The 23,399-nt window shown below is 47.3% G+C and overlaps 1 protein-coding gene across 7 annotated transcripts in view; it reads right to left on the reverse strand.

Annotated features, from left to right (window-relative positions):
* BMAL1 (basic helix-loop-helix ARNT like 1) overlaps positions 1-23,399 on the reverse strand; it is a 104,156-nt gene that overhangs the window by 61,018 nt on the left and 19,739 nt on the right. For 3 of the 7 annotated variants that reach the window (XM_057552131.1, XM_057552134.1, XM_057552130.1), the window contains exon 2: positions 11,918-11,990. The exons of 1 other annotated variant lie outside the window; for it this stretch is intronic. The gene's annotated coding sequence lies outside the window, so the exon portion shown is untranslated. Of the gene's footprint in view, positions 1-11,917; positions 11,991-13,851; positions 13,966-15,748; positions 16,322-23,399 lie in introns of those variants that run through there. 3 more of the 7 variants (XM_007174897.3, XM_057552132.1, XM_007174896.3) reach the window with 3 other exon arrangements.

Here is a 23,399-nt window from a genome sequence, read left to right on the forward strand (position 1 = left end):
TGTGCTGGGTCCCCAGGAGAGGCCACTCGGTCCTCTTCTCCCATGGCACCCTATGACATGCCTGGGAGACAGCACAGCTCGTGTGTCATACTGTCTATTTGCACCTTTCCCCCTGTGAGCTCTTGCGGTCAGTGGCTGTGAGTCGATTCCTCTCCATATCCCACCTCCTCGCAGGAGGCCTGGGCACGGCGAACATTGGCTAAATGAATGGAGCTCTCCTCTCTGCAGAGAGATGCAGAAGAATTTATACACAAGCAACTGACTCACGCTGCAGCTGCTGTCTGCAGCCGAGACAGGGCAAGAAAGGAAGGCGCTGTCACGGAGGCACCAGCAAAGCTCAGTGGGCCGTACCCTTCCTTTGAGGAGTTTCTCAACCACATAAAGGAGCTTCAAGCAATCCGGGAGTCGAGAATCTCAGGGTGCTGGAGGTGTGATGAGCACTGCACCTAGGGAAGGTGTTTCCGCTGCAGAAACACTGGCAAATCCCCAACCAAAGCACTCAGGGTCGGAGACAGAGGGAAGGAAACTGACCTTGTTCCCATGGACTCCCGTCGTCCAGACAGTGAGCCTGGAAGCGGGTCCTACTTGCCTTGCTTTACAGATGCAGACAACAAGCGTCAGAGAGGTTAGTGGATGTGCCCAAGGTCACAGACCTGGGAGGTACAGGAGCCAGCCACACTCAGGTCTTCCTGAGACCGAGGCCTGCATCCCTTCCAGTACACGCCACAGTCCTGCTCCATCACAGGAGCTCCTACAGCAGCGAGCAGGATGGTGAGGGAGCACCTGAGCCCCAGATCACACTGAGGAAACGCAGCTCTGGAGAGGGCACGAGGTTTACCCACTGTTACTGGGGAGTCACCAGCAGGATGAAGCTGGAACGTCAGTCTCTGACTCGAAGGCCAGGACCTTGGAACTCTGCGCCCACACCCTGTCATTTATTCCTTAAAGGCCTTGCCCTGATCCCAGGATCCCCAGCCAGCAGCCACCAGTTTGGAGCATCCCCAAAGGAGAACCTTCTTTCTATAGCAGGAAAATGAGAGAGGACTCACATTTATAAAGTGTCTATTCTGCACTGAACATCTGAGAGGCACCTTTCAAATCTTCATTCACGTATTTCTCAAAATGCCTGTATGAGAGAGTCATTATCACTATTTTGTAGAAAAGGATACTGAGGCTCAGAGACGTAAGGTCAACAGTCAGAGGTTCACACTGCTAGTAGTAAAAGCGAGGGGGCCAGGATTTGAACCCGCTCTACCTGACTCCAGATCCCTGTTTTCACTAGACCAGACGACCCCTGCTTGGATCTAACGAAGCTGACGGCATCCTGGAAGGATAAGTGGTCTGGGTATCAAATTTACCTGCAGGCTCACAAGTGAGGTTACTGCTAAGGAGCTTTGGCCAATACAGGGTAACCTGTTAGCAAGAGCCAGACACAAGGTCAGAGAGGCAGAAAAGAGGTCTTTGGAGAAGACAAAATTCAAAATTTTACACAGAGTTAGTAGGCAGTAAGCTGACCATCTCCTGAGACCTGTCCTTTTTAAGGAGGAGATACAGTCAGCAGTTCTCAACCACGTGTGATCAGTTAAGGCCCCTGCTCAAGAATTCACAGATCCCTCCCAAAGGCTAAGGAAATATTCGAGAACATGACTGTAAATGTTAGCACTGCTAGGAGAAAGCTGTGGACAAAAATGAACGCAGGAAGTCTGGGAATGTCACTTTCCTTTCCTTTCTCCGCCCCCAGCTCAGTAAAGGAAACGTCTACGGTGTCCTATAGGCAAAAAGCTATCACTCAGCCTCACAGGGCTCTGACTCCGCCATATCTGGAGTCAGAACACCTGGTCCAGTGCACTGACCCTGACCATCTGTGTGACACTCACTAAGTCAGACCTTTGACCCTAAGTGTTTCCATATATAAATGAGGGGAGAGGGGAATGCCTGCTTCACAGGGAGGTCATATGGATGCTATGAGAAAATACACGTGGGAAGAACCTGTCAATGTAAAATGGCTTCATATGTAAGGAGGGGATGCTGGGAATCCTCGGGTACCTCACCACATCACCTGCTGTCTCCCCCTCCCCAAGGCCTGGCACTCCCATTTAAACGCTGACCCGACCTCCGTCCTGAGGGCTCAGCCCTTGGAAGGAAAGACAAGGCAGCCCTGGTGGACCAGTGGAAAAAGAAGCCGTGATTTGGCTGTTATTCTTCCAAAGGCTCCCTGGCACAACTGAAATCCTCACATAAATATTTAATAATTAAATTGGTAACAACAGTTGGGGAACATTTTTGTCACCTTGCAGGATGATAACCACCACCAAAATCAAGGTATGAAAATCATTTAATTGAATCTATAGCTATATATTTCAAATGCTTTTCTAAGACAAATGTGTCATTTTTTTTTAAAGATTTATTTATTTTATTGATTGATTGATTGATTGCTATGTTGGGTCTTCGTTTCTGTGCAAGGGCTTTCTCTAGTTGCGGCAAGCGGGGGCCACTCTTCATCGCGGTGCGCGGGCCTCTCACTATCGCGGCCTCTCTTGCTGCAGAGCACAGGCTCCAGACGCGCAGGCTCAGTAATTGTGGCTCACGGGCCTAGTTGCTCTGCGGCATGTGGGATCCTCCCAGACCAGGGCTCGAACCCGTGTCCCCTGCATTAGCAGGCAGATTCTCAACCACTGCGCCACCAGGGAAGCCCCAAATGTGTCATTTTGATGGCATATTTGTGAGTTTTTAAAGTTTACTTTTCTCATGCATGGTTAAGCAAAAACTAGATTGTTGGAGCCATAATTGGATACTCTTAAAAGGAGCATGAATTGGTACAGCCTTTTTGGAGGGCGATTAGGCAATATTGATTCAAATTTTAAATGGCAAACTACTTAGGCCAAAAGTCCCACTTTCAGGTGTCTATGAGCAGAAAAATTTCATGCAAAAGTTCACAGGTCGGTGTAACAACTTCCACAGCAGCAGTGGTTGCAATGGCAAAAATCAGCAACAACCTGGGTGTCTACCAATACAGGGATGATTAAATAAGCTTAAAATGCACCCATACCATGGAGTACAACTGTTACACATAATAAGGTACATTTATCTGTACATATGGACTTGAAAAGAAAACCATAACAATTGACAGTTAGCTTAAAAAAAAAAGGAAAACTGCAGAACTATAGGCATAGAGAGAGTCCATTTCTACAAAAGTAAAAATGTGTATGTTGGGCATGAGGGCAAAGGAGGTAGGGGTTAAGGGGATACAAGCAAATGAAAAAGTCCAGGACTATACCCAACAAAAAGTGCCAATCTCAGGGGAAGGTTGGGAATGGGGAGGCAGGTGTCACAGAAGACTTTCTTCCTTTATGTTAATGCACTTCTTCAGGGCTGTCTAAATTTGTTACAAGTGTATACTCTTTCATGATGGCAAAAAAATTTTTAAAGCTCATAGGATAATAGTAATTTAAAAAATTGCTTTCAAGGACTCCCCTAAAGTAAACCCTGTGGGGCTCAGCACCACCCCCCTCCTGCATATGGCCCCCAGTTCTGTGCGTGCTCACAGGCTGGAAGGGGGTATGGGCTTGCCTGAGAAAAGCCTACAAATGGGGATGGTCTCCAGTGTTAAGAATCCCAAACTCCTCTTTCACTAAGGATTCTGCCAATTACAACTATTTCAATGAGATAGCTAATAAAAATGACTAAGTATCTTCAATTGTTCAAATTTACATCATAAATTACTAAATTAAAGCAGGTCACTTGTGTTCAACCTCCCTTAAATAGAAGCAATCAAAATTTATATCCTGCCTTATCCAACATTTTACATTGACTTATAAGTCTTGCTGAAGACTCCTTCAAAATTATTAATGAGGAAAATCCACAGGGAGGAGAGAAGGTGATTCTACTAAACCCAAAAGAGCCTAAATAAAACACTATAGCTACTTGGCTTATAAAAATGAAAACTTAGCAAGTGAAATAATCTTCTTCTCTATGGTCAAAGTTGCCGGTAAAAATAATTCTAAACTGATGCACAGTGTCTAAGAAATGTTGGTTACATTTAGCACAGACTATAAACTCAGTTACCTACAGGCCATGTACAGGAGCAGGGGCTTGGGCAGGGCCGGGCAACTGGAGAAACAAGTCCCCATGAGAGGGACCACCATGCTTCATCACCACCATGAGGGTCCAGCACTGCTAGACTTTTGGATTTTTGTAAAGATCTGGAAATCCAGATTTCTAGATAATATCTACCAACTTTTAAATGTTACCCACTAACTTAAAGGTTTTAAAACATTGTGAGCACTTAACAAAATACATCTGCAGGCCAGATGCAGCCAATAAGTAGAGAATTTTCAACCTCTGTCTAAAAGTATCTACATTTAAAATTTTTGTTCGATTTCATTTTTGGAAGGATGGGAGGAGACAATGAAATGGTATGGGATGGAGAAAAAACACAAGAGAGGCAAGCAGTTGATGTGAAGAAAATATTTCTAACATACTTGAGAAAACAGTGGTATTCATCTACATCAAATGCTGAATAAATTGCTTACATTTCTTCAGCTATATTAGGTACAAAACTCTGAGAGTGAGAATTTCACAAGCAAATTCTCAGGAATTTGTCCTAAGCAAATGCCCACAATTTACTATCAATGGACTTACGAGAACTTACTATACCACTATGTATTAAACGTTTATCATAAAAAATTTAAAATAATATGAGCAGCCACAGAACTGATCCTCTGTGCCAGGGGCTCTTCAGACATTGGGCACCTGGGATCACCAATGTGGGTCACACAGCCTCTGGGCAAGATTCCAATTAAGGCCTGTCTGACAAATCTCCCTCCAAAACAAAAACCAAAAACAGTAAAGAACTTAGACTCAACATCATAAAATTGTGCTCTGTCATTTTTTTCAAAGCCAAAACAATAAGTTATCTGTGCTAATAATAATACCTGCACGCAATTTGCAATTCACAAAGTGCTTTTCCCACACACCCATCTCATTTACTGCTCACAGCCTTTAACTGTGCATTTTAGACTTTGTATGTTGTCCAAAGTCTTCTTACAATTATTGACAATGCTACTTTTCAAAAACAACAGTAAAATGATAACAAATAGTTGGCATTTTCTACACACCGTGTACAGTGCTAAGCATGTTTTCATTTCACCCTCACAAGAACCTCACAGAGGTGATTACTATGATCATCATCCTGTTATACAGGTGAGAAAACTGAGGCTTAGAGAGCGTGGGTGATCTGTCTTAAGCCCCACCACTAGTAGGCGCAGAGCTGACACTGTGAAGCAGGTCTGCTTCCAGGGCCCGAGACCAGTGTGCTGGGTGTCCCAGAGGCTGTAAGCTGATCTCAGTTTGTTTCCAGCAAATGTAAGGAAGCGGGAAGCCGTGGCTAATGTCCTCCTGCTCCCCACGCCCGCCCCTGCCCACTTTCCCCACTTGGTCAGAAGCCACTTTTAATTTTTATTTTTCCCACTCAAAACCAGTGTGAATCTCTCAGAGCTCAGCCAGCCGGGCCCTGGAAGCCTGGTGAGGTGCCCCTGGGGGACCGGGCTTCCCTGCTGCCAGCTTGGGCAGTGTAGCCTGGCGCCCTGCCAGCCTGCCAAGGTCTAGATGGGGCTTTCACATCACTGCTGTCTGAATGGGGTCTGGGAAGGGGGTCCTGATAGTCACAACAACCCTATGAAATGGTCGCAGAGGTACCAAAGCGGGGATGGGGAAAAGGGGAGGCGCCTTCAGCTAGAGAGAGGAGGAAAGATCTATTTAGCCAACGGCTCTGGAATATCTATTATTCAGAGCCCTACATTAGACCCCTGAGAGAAGGAGGCATGGTCTCTAAGGTGCACGAGGATAAATTATGCAAGTAAAAACATCGAGCAAGAAACACACACCCCCCCATACACACTCACCAGCACAGGTACACCCCACACACTCGGAACCATGGTGCAGCTGCTCTTAGGGTAGTAACTTCGGTCCTCTTACCCCTCTGTGGCCCCCTCAGCCCTGACTACACAAGACACTGCCTGGCCACAGAGGCCACACCAGGGATGGTCCCGAGCAGCTGCAGAAGGACAAGGAGGACAGGAACACGGGTCAGGATGGCCCACTGTGGTCAGAGCCATCCCGAGCGTGTGCAGGTCCAGAGGAGCAGAGGACGGGTGAGGGCTCTGTTCCGGGGGAAGAAAGGGGTCTGCTTCCTTATACAAGGATGAGGGTGGCTTCACAAGGTGGAGGAAAGACAAAGGGACAGACCCAGCTAGGGACAGGTGCTTCCTTCGCACCACTGGCTCTGACATGGAAACAGGAGGGGAGGGTGCAGGCTAAATTGTGGGGACCGCCCAGGGAGTTCATGTTCACAGCCCAGACTCTTGTGATGCAAGGGGCAAGGAGATTCGGCGGGTGAGCGGCTGTCTAGGCAGGCAGGCTGCCGGTCACTCTGCCTTGAGTGCCTGCCTAGAGGTCAGGCTCCTGCGATCCTGGGGCTTACCAGGCTGCCCAGTGGGAGAATGAACATTCATTCATCTATAACCACACAAACAAATGTAAAATGGCCTCTGGGGTGAGTGCTGAAATGAGTGGGAGGATGGGCTGCTGAATGCCTGGCAGAGGGGCCTGCAGAGTAGAGAAGAATGGGTAGCAGCACAGACCCAGTCAGGCGCCTGGGGACAAACCCTGCTCGCATGCCCACAACTGATCTGGGCCTCAGTTTCCTTGAAAGGTATCTTTGGGGTAATAATGATAACCCTGACCTCAGCCAACACCTCCTGAGGCCCTAATACTAAGTGGTTACCCACCAAGCACTTTGACAATGTCTGCCCCATTGTGAGCAATCAATAAGCAATATAAAGTGATAACAGTAATGGTGATGATAAGACCTAGGTTTCTTATCAAGGAGGTCAGGGAAGGCTTCCCAAGAAGAAGCAAGTCAGCTGATATCTGAAGGCTGAATGGGCATGAACCAGGCAAACCAGAAGGAAAATGCATTCCCTGCTGAGGGAAGAGCTTCTGGAAAGTCCCTGAAAGGGAAAGCAGCAGCATCATCAGTATTTCCAGGCAAGGAAAGCAGCCCCAAGTGCCCGCTGGAGCACCCTGGTCAGTAGGACACGTCTGTGTTGAAAATGGCTTCTTCTTCAAGGAAGCCTTCCCAGATTACTGTGAACCCGCAAAGAAAACCTGCATTCTCCGCACAACTTCCCAGTCCTGTGGCAGAACCAGGAGGTGAAGGAGAGGCAACAGCATCAAGCTGAAAGCCCCACATGAAAACATGAGAAGGTACCAGCTAGCACCTAGGTGCATCGCAGCAGCTCCCGTGGTGAATACAGACACAGACCTGGCATCCCTGGGCTCAGAGCCTCTTCCTATTTGCTACTCCTCAGTATTCACTGAGGACTTTACAAGGTTCCAAATGAAGATAAAGATGCCGTCGGGCACCTCCACAAAGGACCACCAGCTATCCTCATCCCGCAGCCAGAAAAGCACTCTCAGCTGGACTGCGAAAGGGAAAAGCTGTCAGTGGTTAGCAAGAATCATTATTTTGAATAATTTAGGAAATTTGGGATTCATCCAGGAAGCTGGGTGGACCTCACTCCTCAGCATTCTTTGATGGACTATTTTTCATTTTGCATTGCTTTACTATCCCATCAACAACAGGAGTTAAAAATAAAAAAGTCAGGGTCAAAGAATATAGAGAAGTTATATTCCCGAGGCCTCAGTAGGCTGAGAGATGCAATAGGCAACCACAAACCCAGGCCCACGACAACCTATCCTGCCATCAAAACTGAGAAGCAAGGAGGCCCCACCCAACTCAATAGCCAATGAACCTCCAGTTTCAAATACATTTGATCACGTTATAAAATCTGTTGTTTGGCTGCACAAACAGACTTTGCATCCTCACTCTTTCAACAAACACTTCCTGAACCAGGTACATAGTGCTGGCACCGAGAACCCAGAGATTGTGTGTGTGTGGGTGGGTGTGTGTTCCCCACCCTTAAGGAGCTCAGTTTACTGAGCATAACGGATAGTAAATCAACAGTTACGCCAATAAATGTTTTGGGAGAGAGAGTAATGCAGGGTGTTCTGGAAGCCAGGAGGAAGGTCATCTCCAGGTCACAGAGAAGTGCAGGGTGGGGAAGGAAGGTGTCCAGAAAAGCAGAAACCTGACCTGAGTTAGCGAAATGGGGAGCAGGGGGTGGGTCATTCCCAGGAAAGGGCCCAGTTCTGGCAAAGGCACCAAGAGGTGATGGCTGTTGAGAGGCCGGGCTGAGTGAGGTGAGAATACGGGTTAGGGAAAAAGTGAAATAGGGAAGGTGGCCAAAGGCCAGTTATGAAAAGACTGCAGGCCCGCTGAGGGGGTTTAAGTTCTATTCTATAAGCAATGAGGAGCCCCTGGAGAAGTTTAAGCAGGAGAAAGCCATGATAGATGCGTGAGTTAGAAACATCATGCTGCTAGGAAGTGGAGGTGGACTGAAGGAGGACAAAGTGTGCCCAGGGAGACCAACGAAGAGGCTATTGAAACAATCCAAATGAGGAGTCCTAAATGAAGGGGTGGGCAGGGAGTGACAAATCAGAAGATGGGCTCTTCCAGAAAAGGTAACCAATGGAAGACGACAGTTGAGGGAAAGGACAAAGCCAAGGGTGACTCCTGCAGTCGACATGACTGAGGGGGTGTAGTCCCACCCCAGGCAGGCACCACAGGGAGACAGACACACTGGGTACCAGGCGAGGGCTGAGTTGGAGGTGCCCACAGGATAGGAGCTAGGAAGGAGGGCTGGGCAGAGGTTCTGGGCTGGATCTGCAGATCTGGGTGACTTCAGGAGAGAGGTGAACAGTGGATGAGTTCACCGGGGAAGAATACTGGGACTGACCAGAAAGAGATCAAGCAAAACCTTATTAAGCTAAAGACAGAGAAAAGAGAACCGGCACAGCAGGCTGCGGAGTCGAGGTCTACGGAGTTGGAGGAGAACCAGGGGATGGCAGGCCAGACGGGAGGGTGAGCAGAGGAGAGGGGCCGGGAGGGGAGCGCTCAGCCCTGCCTGAGGCGGGAGGCTGCTCTGGCCCCAGGAGGGAGCTCTCGCTGCGGGGAGCAGTTAGCTGGGTGTTAGCCACTACAGCCAAGCGAAAGAATTAAAACAGAGTGGACAGCTTAGACGACATGTCTGCAGTCACCCCAAAGTGCATTATTATGACTTTCTTCAGAGGATTATCCTGCCTGCCTGACCTCAGACTGCACATCTCACCTGTTTATTCTGTCTGTCTCCCCTGCTAGCTCGTCTGCCTCATGAGGACAGAACCTGTCCTGTGTCACCTCCAAAACTGCAGTGCCGACGGCAGTGCCTGGCACATAGAGGTGAAGCTCCTTGTCCCAAGTTGCCTGGCTCACTAGAAACAACGAATATTCAATCAGCACATGCTACACGCCTGACACCAGGCTGGATGCTGGGGGTACGGTGGGAAACAAGTCAATGCAGGACCCTGCCCTCGGACCTTGAAGTTGGAGGTGAGCAGAGAGAGATGCAAGTATTTAAACAAAAAGTAGATTATAACTGCCTTAGAGCTAGGACTGGAATCTGCCTGTCATGCCTTCTAGTGAGATTTCCTTTCCAAGCCCAAGGCTGCCACCTTCTCCAACTAAATGAAAATTTCAGCAGGGGAAACAGTGTTTGAAGTTTGGCCTTAGTCTCCCCCAGGGATCCCATACTTCTTCCACACTTTTAATAGACTCCTAAGAAGCAGAAACACCCACCATAGGCTCTGAATATTTAACCTTAAGAACTCATTCTGTCTCTAGTCCTTCTATGTAAGTTAGAGGAGAAATTCCAGACTCAGGTGGGAGAAAACAGAAAGTGGCATAAACTAAGGGGTCAGATAGGTCTGGGTTCAAATCCCTTGTAACCTCAGGCAACCTCTTGTGATTTAATTTCCTTATTGCTGAAGTGGGAACACTAATTCCTCTTTCACAGGTTGTTGCAAAGATGAAATAAAATGATACCTACAGAGTACTCAGCACTATGCCTGGGACATAGTGAGACTTCACTAAACGGAGGCTCCAAACCAGTTCCACCTGTTGCTTTTATGACTCCATCTCTAACTGCTATATTTACAAAAACCGAGCCAAAGACTACTCAGAATTCAAACCAAAGAACACACACTCAAAATGCTCGGAACATAAATTGCTATCTAGTTGAGTGACTTGAGGAATTATCGCAAATTCCCATACTTGGGCAGACTCTGCAGTAAGGAGTTTCATTTCCGTTTCTTGCTCTACCCTATTTTCTCCTCCAATTCAGGCAAATGCAACTATTTCCCCAACAGATCACATCTTGTCTCATGGCAAGGGTCCAAACATGCGCTGGATTCCGTTGGTGCAAGTTATGACAGCTCAGAACACCACACCTCAAAGAAAGCATAAGAACACAATCACAAGCCCAAGGTACACACAAACTCCCAAAACACACTTGGCTCCAGAGAAGGACAAGAGAACCGGTCATGGCATGCTTTGCTTGCCTCAAAGCTAAAGAAAAGGTTATTTTGGCATGCAGATGCTGAAATCTTTGTGTCTCCGTTCTTTTACCATCCAAACTCTCCATAAGTGGTCACTTTTACTAATGTATCTGATTCTTTATCCGTCATTTATGATGGACCCTGTGCAACCTGGCTTCTGTTTTATGTTTTGGTTTTTTGGCCACAAGGCATGTGGGATCTTAGCTCCTCGAGCAGGGATCGAACCCGCACCCCCTGCATTGGAAGGTGAAGTCTTAACCACTGGACTGCCTGGGAAGTCCCCAGCCCTGCATTTCTAATTGCCTACTAGACATATTCTGTGGATGAATCAGTACCATCTCAAATTCAGTGTATCAAAAACTGGACGCATCAACTACCCTTCTCCATCCCCAACAGCCACATTTCTGTCAACGTTACCATTGTGAACTATCAAGTTTAAACTTTCATCTTCTTTGGCTCCTGTCTTGAAAGTCTAAGAAGACCATAAATCCTACCTTTCTTCCTTTGCAATATCTCTCCTATTGGACCTTTTCTCCATTTTGAGCACAGTTAACCACATGACCTCACACCTGGATTGCTGCTGCTGCCTTGGAACAGGACCCATGCTTCCTGTCCAGCTGTCAGGTGAATGCTCCTAACATGTTACTTCGGCCATTTCACTTCTTTGCCCCAAATAACTTCAATGGCTTCCCACTGCCTTCAGGACAAAGTCCAAGTGCCTTAGCCCAGCATTCAGGGTCTAGAAAAGGAGTGGGCAAACTATAGCCCACAGGCCAAATCCGGCCCACGACCTGTTTCTGTAAATAAAGCTTTTTTGGAACATGGCCACACCGTCATATACATATTATCTATGGCTGCTTTCCCACTATAATGGCAGAGTTGAGTAGCTATGACAGAGACCATATGGCCTAGGAAGCCAAAAATATTTACCATCTGATCCTTTACAGAAAAAGTTTGCTGACCCTGGTCTAGAATAGAATAATCAACCACCAGCAGATCCTGCAGAAGTTCTTACTCACCACTCCTTTGGATGAAGTTTCTGTTCCTGTGGGTCTTCTGCTGAGCCCACTTTCTTTACATCTTACTCCCACCTTCTCAAGCCTGAAAAGCTTATTTCACTCCCCCCCCAGACTTGTCCATCCTTCAAAACATAGCCAAAGCTGCACCTCTCTGTGAGGCCAGCTGCGTCCATCCCCTGCACCCCTGGGTGTTTCTCCTCTGGCTTCTCTCTCTGCATCTACCGCAGAAACCTACAGTGGGATCCACTTCTCCTGTGGATCTTTTCCACCTATACTGTAGGCTTCTCTAGGGTCCAGGCTTGGTACCCTTCACAGAGCAGTACCAATGATAACTACCTTGCCCTTCATTCCAAATACCAATCCTTGACAGCATAATTCGGTAAGAAGGCATCAAACAAACTTACCAATGAAGGCCTAGCATTCCACATTTGAAAAGTTAAGCTTGGGTCCAAAAGCATGCACTCTAGCCAGCACCACCTAAAAGCCAATGAAATAAGAGTTTAACTGTAAAAGAGAATATTTACATGTTTTCTTTAAATTTACAACCCCAATAAGTTTTGATTTACTGTCCTCCCAGGATGTCCATCTCTGTTTCTCTGCCTAGAAAATACTGCTCATCCTTCAAATCCACTGGACAGTCTTTCCCTGGAAGCCATCCCAGTGTCCCAGGCAGGCCAGGCACCCTCCTCTTGGCTCCCATGGAACCCTGGTGAGACATTTATGGTAACATGTGGTACAATGTAGCATAATTTCTTATTTGGGAATGAGGGTTCCTAGACTGTAGGCTTATCAAGAGAAGCGATCTGAGAAATTCACCCCTTCCCTTCCCTCCAGTGCCTAGAATACTACGGGCATTTAGACAATCCTCAATAAATTTTGTAAAATGGGTAGAAAAATAACCTACTCAATTCATGAACACATGCCCAGGCATCTAAAATTCTGCTAGGCCACAATTTTCACCAGAGAAATGCATGCTTCAATCCCACTGCTTTTAATAGGCAACGGGTTTAACAGGAAGGATTAACGAGATTAAGCTTCCAAATGCACATCTCTGGAATGACACTCCCCTGGGCAGAAACCTTTAGAGGCTCCCAGAACCTAAGAAGGCAAGCCCAACTCCACAGCCAGGCTGCCAGGCCTGCACCAACTGGCTCAGCCTGAGTCTGCAGCCTCAGCTCCTGTGATCTCCCCCAGTGGACGCTTCAATCTAGACAGATAGGACTGGTGGCCAGACCCTTCTCTCAGCATTCCTTCCAGCTGGATGTCTTCCTCCCCTTCTCTCCACATTATCTCCTTCTACTGAAATGACTTCCATTTCAACATCATATTCCAGACCAAGGTCATGGTGGGGCTCAATAAGATTTTCTTTCCTTTCTGACTTTGTGTGTGTGTGTGTATGTGGTGGTAAAACACAAATAACAAAATTTACAAGCTTAGCCATTTTTAAGTGTGCAGTTCAGTGGTATTACATACATTCACATTGTTGTGCAACTACTACCATTCATCTCCAGAACTTTTTTTTCATCTGCAAAACTGAAACTTTATACCCCTTAAACAACAACTCTACCTTCTCCCTTCCTCTCAGTCCATGGCACTCAAAAAGTTTTTGTGGAATGAATGAATGAATCATTGAACGAACGAAGACATGAATTAATCTGACCTCAACCCTCTCCACAAAAGCCAGAAGTACTGTCTCTTTCTGCTGGGCTCCCACGATACTATCTTTACATCTTTCTCAGACTTGTTTCAATCAATCTTAAATGACCCTTTTTTGCACACTTGTATTCTCCTTCAAGGCGGGAACTATGACTTATTTGAAAGGCTAAGCTTGGGTCCAAAAGCATGCATTTAGCTTCTCCTCCATGTTGTTAGATCCAATGGGCAAGTCTGAGTCCTCCTCTTACAGCTTTTGCTACCAGTGAATCATGCCCTCTTGTTTGACTACTCTCTTCACTTGGCTTCCAGGCTAGCACTCCGGGTTTTCCATCTACCTCACTGGCTGTTCTTTCCCTTTGCTGGTTCTTCCTCATCTCCCCACCTCTTAATGTAAGAGTGCCCCAGGGCTCGGTCCTAGTTCTCCTCTCTTCTCTGTATTCCTTCAATCGCCCCCTGGGTGATCTCACCTAGTCTCATATCACCTACAGGCTGAGGATGCCCAGATTTCTCTCCAAGTGCGGACCTCACCTCTGGACTCCGGGCTAATATATCCTACTGCCTGTTTCAGGTAAGATGTCAAGTGGACAGGAGGTCTGTGTGAGATGTGTTCCATGTCTCAAACTTGACACGTCTCACACAGATCCCTGATCTTCCCCCAGACCTGCTCCTCCCAGAACCTTACCCATCTCAGTTTAAGGCCATGGTCTTCCAGTTGCCCAGGCCAAAGATTTGCAGTCATTCTCGTCTTGTCTCGTCTCTTTCTCTCTTACTCTCTATCCAATCCTCTGGTTTTTACCTTCAAAATACATTCAGAATGTGACCATTTCTCACCTCCTCCACCATTACCATCCTAGATTATTGCAATAGCCTCCTAATTGGTGTCCTTGCTTTCCCTGCTTCTATTTTTGGTGTCACTCCCACTTCCACCCATAGCCTATTCTCAATACAGGAGGGAATCTGTTACAGCATAAGTCAGATTATGTCATTTCTTTGCTTAAAATTCTTGCAAGCCTTCCCAGCAAGGACAATGCCAAAGGGATAAATGTTTCCAGAGCAGACCTGCAGGCCCCGGGGCAGCGATGGGGGAGGCAGGGCCTTCAGGCCTGTGTCCTCCTCCCAACCATCTATTTCTCGACTGGCAGTCCTGACACACCTCCTATTATCTGATTCCTTAAAGAAAGGAAACTTTTTAAAGGGAGAAAAGTAGAATCAATCATCTTCCTTTTCCAGTTAGGACACCACAAGAAGCCAGTAACACCCACATTTCTTAAGAAACAATAAGAAAGATATGTCGAGTCTGCCACCACTTAATAACTAGTTTCCAAAGAGAAAGCTAGCCTCTCAGGGAACAGTTGGTGCTGGTGGTGAGTCCTCCTGAAGCACCCCCTGCACCCTCCAGCTGGTCACCACGCCCTATTTGCCTAATTGTCTCCAGACTCTGTCCCCCTCCTCAACCCCCCTGATGCTGTGGCTGGAGGGTGAAGTCCAAATGAAGTAAGAATCCAAGGACTTGAATTAGCTCAGGTCTCATCTGTTCTCCCCAGAACTACAGCAGCAGCCTCTCTACCAGTCTCCCCGGCTCTACTCATTTACTTATTTCCAACTACAACTTTACACAGTGATAATTTTAAGAAAACCTAAATTTGATCAAGTCCCCTGCTTTAAAACTCTCCAAAGAGTTCCTACATTGCCATACTATAAATTCTTCAAAAGATATTATACAGTGAACCATAGTAAATATTCTTTTCTATCTTCTGTAGATGCTTTTCTTCTGCCTTCTTCCTTAAAAGTCCTTGCTTGGGAGTCCCCTGGTGGCCTAGAGGTTAGGATTCTGAGCTTTCACTGCCATGGCCCGGGTTCAATCCCTGGTCGGGGAACTGAGATCCTGCAAGCCATGCAGTGTGGCCAAAAAAAAAAAAAAAAAAAAAAAAAGGCCTGGCTTGATCTAATGGGGGTGGGTAAACCATCCAGCTCAGATTAGTCTACTGCCTGCAACAGTGATAGGTCAAAAAGGACAAGTACATCACCCAAGCTGGGCCAACCATAGCCTTTCTCTAGGATTAATATATGGATGCAGAGAAAGGGGTTCTCCCTTCACTGGAATTGCTAAGTGGGGGCTGTCAGCAGTGGTGCCCCCCAGGGAGGGTGGCCTGTGTGTAGTAGGAAAGATTGATGTCAACACACAAAGAATGGAAGGCGCCAGATGGACCACCAGCAGCATCAACTCCCATTCCAGAACCCCTTGCTTCTGTGAACTCCTAAGCACCCTTCCCAGTTCTGGAACCAGTAACTACCCACTTATGCCTCAGCTAGCTGGAGTCCCAACAGGCCCACCATGACGTTTCCTGTATCTGTGCCTTTCCCCACAATGTTTTCTCTGCCCAGAACGTGTGCTCCTTGGGTTTTACACAGCAGCCAGGCTTACTCTGCGGAGCCGGCCCTGAAGGGAAGCACAGTTAGTCCAATCTTCCAGTCATGCTCTGAAAGGCCTAGAATATACCTACTCTGTTACACTTACACCACTCCCCTAGCTCCCCAATCTCCTAGCTAGTTGCCCAAGCTAGAAACCTCAGACTCACCTGGTCCTCGGACTTCCTTGTGGCCCGCATGGACTCTCCCTTCTTCCTTTCTGCCCCACGTCTGCTGTCGCAGTCCAGAAACGCATCCTCACCTCCCTGGGCCCAGGCACCAGCCTCCGGGTCTCTCTTGCCACTCCCCCTCCCCATCCCTCCACACTGCTGCAGAGTTGAACCTCCAACATCCCTCCTGCCACCTACAGAGTCAAACCCCTGGTGTGAAGGCCCTTCACACACTGGCTTCAACCCAATCCTCTAATTTCTCCCAACCACTTCCACTTCCAGGAGGAGGCAGTAGACACACCTTTCCCTCTTCCACCTGCCGTGCACAACAAAAACCCCTGCACGTGATATGTAAAACAAACAAGAGAGGACTCTGAAAGGCAGAGTGAAGAAGGCAGACCAGTGAGGGGCCTCAGGCCCGGAGGAAGGACACCATGGTGAGTGGCCTGCATTTTCTTTTTGCCTCACTTGGAACGGAAGAACCTGGAGATGCCAACAAGCACAGACAAAAAAGGCTCCAACAAAAGCTTGTTGCCTCGAGCAAGACAGACAACTTTTAGATAATAACTGCCCTATATCAGCCAAACACCACAGAAAACCCCATGGTCCCACCCACACCCATACAACGAAGTGCAAATGACATGTGCAAAAAAATATCTACAGCTAACCATACACTTAATGGTGAAAGACTGAATGCTGCCCCCCAAGATTAGGAACAGGTAATGCTGCCCACTCTTACCACTCTTACTCGGCAAAGAGCCAGCACAAGAGGCAACAAAAGGAAATAAAACAAACAGATCAGAAAGGAAGAAATCATCTACATTTGTAGATTATGTGATTGTCTAGATAGAAAATCCTGTGGAATGTACGAAAAAAAAAAAAGCCTACAGGGCTTCCCTGGTGGCGCAGTGGTTGAGAGTCTGCCTGCCAATGCAGGGCACACGGGTTCGAGCCCTGGTCTGGGAAGATCCCACATGCCGCGGAGCAACTGGGCCCGTGAGCCACAACTACTGAGCCTGCGCGTCTGGAGCCTGTGCTCGGCAACGAGAGGCCGCGATAGTGAGAGGCCCGCGCACCGCGATGAGGAGTGGCCCCCGCTTGCCACAACTGGAGAAAGCCCTCGCACAGAAACGAAGATCCAACACAGCCATACATACATACATAAAAAAAAAAAAAAAAGAATGTAAGCAGACAAGAATAGCATTAAAAAAAAAAAAAAAGCCTATAACTAATTAGTGAGTTTATCTAGGATGTAGGATACAAAAAAAAAAATTAAAAAATCAACTGTTTTTCTGTATACTAGCAATGAACATGTGGACACTGAAATTAAAAATACAGTACCATTCACAATCACTAAAAAAAAAAAAAAAGAAAAAGAAAATGAAAGAAACACTCAGGTGTAAATATAATTTCTTCCAGCAAGTCACTGTATGATCTAGCCACATGGGTCTACTCTGCCAGGAGGGCAGGAACAGTGTATTTGTTTCCCTCTCCAATGAAACCAAAATACCCAGCCAGTGCCCAGCACCTAGCAGGCATGCAGTATTTGTTGCCACAGCTCATACCCTGCTCTGTTTAAGATAGACTTTCTTCCCCTTATGCTCCTAATGGGACCACCATCTACTAAAAAAAATTCCATCTCTCATTTCTGCCTTGGCAGGTCATGATTGCCAAGGAAGAACCAGGAAAACTGCTTCCGCTTCCACTCCCAAACACACTTATATTCTTACATTACACACAGCATGGATTGGACGTGGCCTCTGCAGGTATCTCTTGGTTACCCAGGGGGACACTGGGCCCCCTCCACATCAGTCCAAGGGGCCCCAAGCCTCATTCCAAAGATCCCAGGCAATGATGTGAGACCACTGCCAAAGTTGTTCCATCCAGGCTCTGTGCTGGGAGGAGCTACAGATGTCCTCCCTCTGTCTGAAAGCTCAGTTGTGGAAAAGAACTGCCCATCTGTGCTAAAGAAAGTACTGTGGAGGAGAAGAGGCTATGCGAGATACATCAGGGCCCAGAAGGCATCCAGATATCTTTTTTCAAAAACTTTCCCCCTCTTTTTACTTCTGCGGGTAGAAAGTGAGTCTAATAGTCATTAAGCAAAAGCCAAAAATCTCAGAACTATCCCGATTCCTTTCTTTCTGTCACACCCCACCACCAATCCCGCAGCAAAACCTGTTGTTCCACTTTCAGAATAGATCTCAAATCCAACCACTTCTCCGCATCTCCACCATCACCACCACTCGGGACCTGGCTGCTCTCACCACTCACCGGATAATGAACGGCAACAGACTCGACTTCTCTCCCTGAGTCCTCCCTCAACACAGTAGTCAGAGTGAGTCTTTCATGATGCAACTCAGATCAGTCACTCACAATGCAACCAAGTCCTGACAATGACCTCAATGGCCTGGCCCCCTTCACTTCTTGCCTCCACTTTCCACCAGGTCCTCATCTTCTCCTCACCCCACTGCAGCCACCTCAGCTACCTTTACTTGTTGTTCCCATGCCTAATGCTCTATCCCAGTTAAACCCACCACTCACTTCTTCACCTCATTCACCACTATACTGTGAGTTCACCAAAACCCTTTTTTTTTTTAACCTTGTGAGCACATGGCTGGACTACATTTCCCAGCCCTCCTTGCAGTTAAGAGTACACATGTGACTGAGTTCTGGGTGGGAGGGATGCACGCTTCTTCCAGACTGGCCCATAATAACCGGCCCACAAAGTCCTCTCTCTTTTTCCTCACCCTTCAGCTGAATGGAAAGGAATCTGAGGGCGTTGAAGAGGGCAGAGCCACAAGATAGTAGAAGTGTGGGTCCCTCAAGAACCACCAGGAAGGATGCCTGCTTCACCAGGAGCAGCCACATTGGAACTTCTCTATATGAGAAATAAAAGTTTTCTTGGGTTGATACGCTGAGATTTGGGGGGCTGTTTGCTATTCAACCTAACAATTTGGTCTCCTTCTCAATGAGGCCTTCTTTGATTGCTCTATTTAAAATGCTCCCAACGCTTCTTAGTTGACTGCCTTGCTTTCTTTTTCTCCATAGTCCTTATTACCATACAGCGTACTGTATATTTTATTTATTATTTTTTTCTCTACCTCCCCAAATTTGAATGTAAGCTGAAGGCAGGAATTTTTGCTTTTTTTTGGTGTATCCCCTGTGTCTGGAACAGTGCTTGGAATGTTGTAAACAATCATGTGTTGTTGAATGAATGAATAAATGAATGAATGAATGGACTACATGGGCTCCAAGGTCAGAAAGGCCTGGGTGGAGGCCCACTCTGCCATTTACTACCTGTGTGACCTGAGGCAAGTTACTCTCCCTCTGTAAGACTCATTTCCTTCAACTGTAAAATGGGGGGAACAGTACCTTCTTTACAGGGACTGGGAATAATTAAGATCATGAACATAAATCTTTCAGTATAGTGCCTGGAAACAGCTCAGGCTCCATACATGCTAGTTACCAGCACTGTCAACTCAAGGCCAGGGGACAAGACTGGGTGTCAGGTGCTCACAAAGTCACTGGTAGGGCCACCTATCAGAGAGGAAGAAACTGAATGGATTATTTACATGCGCAAACTCTTCTAGGAGAAATCGTGGCAAACACCTAGGTAGTGAAATTCAAGAGCTGCCTAAAAGTTCTCGGTAAATTGCAAACGATCAGAAAAACATGACAACTGGTGTCAGGGGTGATGAGCAGTCTGCAGAAAAGCACTGTTCTGGAGAGAGCGCCACCCCAATGGTGAGAGATAACTTTGTGCCTTTTAAGAAACAATTTTCACAGCAAAGCTCCAGAAAAGAGAGGCCTCTTGCATCATGAGGACAAGGTAATAAGGCTATAAAAATGGAACTCAAATAAACCACACACAGAGCCTACATGGGCCCAATTTTCCAGGAAAAACAGTGATCGCTACAGCATTCAGATGAGGCAGTCACACTTGTGCCTGAGCATAGCAAATAGCTTTCAGAAATCATTAGGCTGCAGAAAAGCCACTGAGTTTGCCAAATTAGCGGTGCCAGTTCTCACCTGCCCTTCTCTGTCATGCTCTCGTCTTTCTACTGACGAGAGGACACAGACAATCATACCCAATGTCTGCACCTGCTTTACCATCTTCAAAATACAGAGCATCCTGGAGTGAGCAGCACCGCACAGTCAGGAGAGCCCAGGCTGCAGCCCATCGTGTCTGCAGCCTGACCGCCCCCTCTCCCAGGCCCTCTCAGCTTTCGCTGGCTCAGACCTGCTCTCAGATCTCACCTCCTGGAACTCTCTGCAGTGCTGGGCCTTGTTGACAAACCCCCTTTTTGAAACTCCTTCTTCCTGTGGCCCCCCACAGCTCTCACCAAACTCCCCCATACCCACCACTGCGATCCCTCTCATCTCCGTCTCTGGCCCCTCTCCCACCTCTGCACCTCTGAACATTGGTACCCCAAGCCTCTACGATATGATGTCTACCCACCTTTCTGGTTCTAGTGCCTGTTCTTCCCCTATATTGGAGGCAGGACAGCTTGGTGGTTAGAAGCAGATATTCTGGAGCCAGACCAACTGGGTTTGCTCTTAACTGTACAGCACTATGGTCTCGGACAGATAATAAATTGTTTTATGTCTATTTCTTCAACTGTAAAATGGAGACAATTATAAAAGACCTCACTTGGGTCACTGCAGGGATAAAATGAGCTAATATAGATAAAGGTCTTAGAACCATGCCTCGCACCTGATACACTCCATAATGTGCTAGCTATGACCACTATTACATGAGCCCATTGTTTCAGCCAAACCCCAAACATACACCATGTCCTTGCACCTCCACTTCCTCTACTCAGGCCTTTCACTTTTGCTGGGAATGTCTATCTCAGCCAGTCCTTAAGGTGCTGACAAAAGCAACCACTCTTTAACACCCCAGTTGTCCAATGAGATGGAATACCTCCCTTCTCTAACAGGGTGGGGCTGACTTCTCCCAGGGCCCTCTTCTTAATCTCCCTTGAATAATCATTAATTTTAGACGTGTCTTACCTTCCCACTCCCAGTTCATGAACTCCTCAGAAACAGTGATGCATTGGGTTATTTCTTCCCAAATTTTTATCCCCTGTAACCTTATACACTGTAAAGACTCAGTCAACATTTGCTGGGTTAAGCTGAAATGCAAAGCCTAGAGCCTGGGTCTACATAACAATCTACAGAGACTAAAACAACCGATCAGCAGGACAGGGGAAGCCTCCCCCATCACCCCAAAGCCAACACAGATTTCAGGTTAAAAAGAATACAGGGGGGACTTCCCTGGTGGCGCAGTGGTTAAGAATCCGCCTGCCAATGCAGGGGACACGGGTTCGAGCCCTGGTCCGGGAAGATCCCACATGCCGCAGAGCAACTAAGCCCGTGCGCCACAACTACTGAGCCTGCGCTCTAGAGCCCACAAGCCACAACTACTGAAGCCCGCATGCCTAGAGCCCGTGCTCCACAACAAGAGAAGCCACCACAATGAGAAGACTGCGCACTGCAACAAAGAGTAGCCCCAGCTCGCCGCAACTAGAGAAAGCCCACGCACAGCAACGAAGACCCAACGCAGCCAAAAACAAACAAACAAAAAGAACACAAGGGATGAAGTCAGTCATATCTGTTTCTCAGTTTCATTCTAGCCATTTCCTAATGGCCAACAAAAAGCCAACCTTTTGGCAAGTTTGCAACCTGCTTCCACTTCTAAGAGTACTTCCCGACAGGCTCACTCTGTCTTAGGGAGATGTGTTTTCTTCCCTCAAAAATCCTATTTACTTTTTCTTGTTTTAGGCTACTTCTTAAAAACATCCTTAAGAAGAGATCATTGTTTATTTTATTTTGTTATTGTTTTAAATAAAGTGCCAAAGATATAGGGACACGTAATTCCTCAATTTGAGCAGGTAGATTACTCCTTAAGAGAATGTACTGGGCTCACCTCCACACTTAAGAACAAACAAGCCATGTATTACTTGTAAATACACAGCCTTTCACTTACATCTAATTTCACATTACTGTTAGCCTGCTTCTTCATTCACGGAAAACATGACAAAGACCTTCCTAGCATTTAAAGTAAAATCTGAATATATCCTCATTCTTCTTGGAAAAAAAAATTCTGATTCTCTATCTAATCTTGGGCCATTGCCATTAGCTAGATAAATGCCAAACTAATGAAACGATTCTGTAATACACAAAGATGGCTTAATGCAGCATTAGCTGAAAGAGCAAAAATTAGAAGTAATCTAAATGCCCCATAACAAGCTCCCGTCTTATTGAGGGCATTCCCTTGATAGTTATGCAGCCATCTTAAAGAAGCATGCTGAAAATGAGGGAGCCAGGTGGAAAAAGGCTGAGGATATCATCTTAAGAAGAAAGGGGATGCAATGTGTAGGGATATGTGTTTGTGCCACTAAGGTTGCCCCAGCTGGGCAGATTAGGTCGCAGGTTTGAAGTAAGAAGCAAGGAAAATTAGGGGAAAGCTGAGTGAAAATCTCAGTAAACAGGGCCAGAGGGGCTGGTAGTAGGAAAATGAGAAGCCTGGGCATGGGGCAGGGACCCTGCTTAGGAGTACAGAACGGGAGATAGGAAAGGCGCCCCAAAGCCAACGTCATTTCAAGAATTCCATCCCAAAGCAGGGAAGGGGAATGGAGAAGAGAACCCTTCCATTGCAGAATGAATCAATCCCTGGGTGAGAAAACAATTTTCAAACCCCTAAGATACTTAAAGTCAAGCCTTGGCCTTTCCACAGTGTTGCCACCAGGCTCCCACCGGAGGGCTCAGCCCTTCCTAAGCCTCTGAGGCTAATCCTGCCCCAAGGCAGGAGGGATTTAAGGGGCTCTAGCCTAGAACACAGGGATTTAGCTTGTTTGCTGATAGCCTGGCAGATAAGGAAAGTGAGCCCCCGTGAGAACAAGTATCTTAGCCAAGGCCACACAGAGAGTTACGGGCTGAGCTGACACTTGAATCTGAGTCTGCCAGTCTCTGGGTTTAAAGCTCTTCCATGGAGCAACCTGATACAAGACTGACAGACGAGTCAGACTGGCCCTGCACAAAGTGTCGGCACCCAGCTGCTGACAGAGATGCAGTGGCTTATGAACAGGTGAACCAACCAGAGCAGGGCAGGACGATCCCAGGGACCCCAGGACACCAACAGTTGCCCCCAAAGAGAAAAAGCCCCCTCTTGCACCCCAGTCCATGCCAAACCCCTGCCTCTAACCCCTCAGCCTCATGTACTTTGTGGGTTCAGATGAAGCTCACCGCCCCTGTGGGCGTCAATGTTGGTCCCTAAAGGCATGACCTCCGGCACTGCTGTGCCACCTGTGGGTTCCACAGGACAACTCCATCTCTGGACAGGAGAAAAAGACTCCGGAGCTCCTCCCCACATCTCCCGTCCCCTTTGATTCCTACCCACACCCCTACCAGAATCCCCACTCTAGACACCTCCTGCCAATACAGGAGGCCAAACTTCCGGTCTGGCGTGTAAGGTCCTCCCTCAAGGGGCCCACACCACCTACCTAATCAGGCCTCTTAAGGCACCCACCCCCCTCCCCAGGTTGGCCAGGGGTGGCCCTCTCGTCCCTTATGCCACCTCCAGAAGTCATGCTCTCCTCCCCTACCCCAAAGCCCCTAAGCGCCAGCTCAAGCTTTCTCTCATTTTCCC

This window comes from Balaenoptera acutorostrata, chromosome 9, assembly GCF_949987535.1.
Source record: "Balaenoptera acutorostrata chromosome 9, mBalAcu1.1, whole genome shotgun sequence".
NCBI lineage: Eukaryota > Metazoa > Chordata > Mammalia > Artiodactyla > Balaenopteridae > Balaenoptera > Balaenoptera acutorostrata.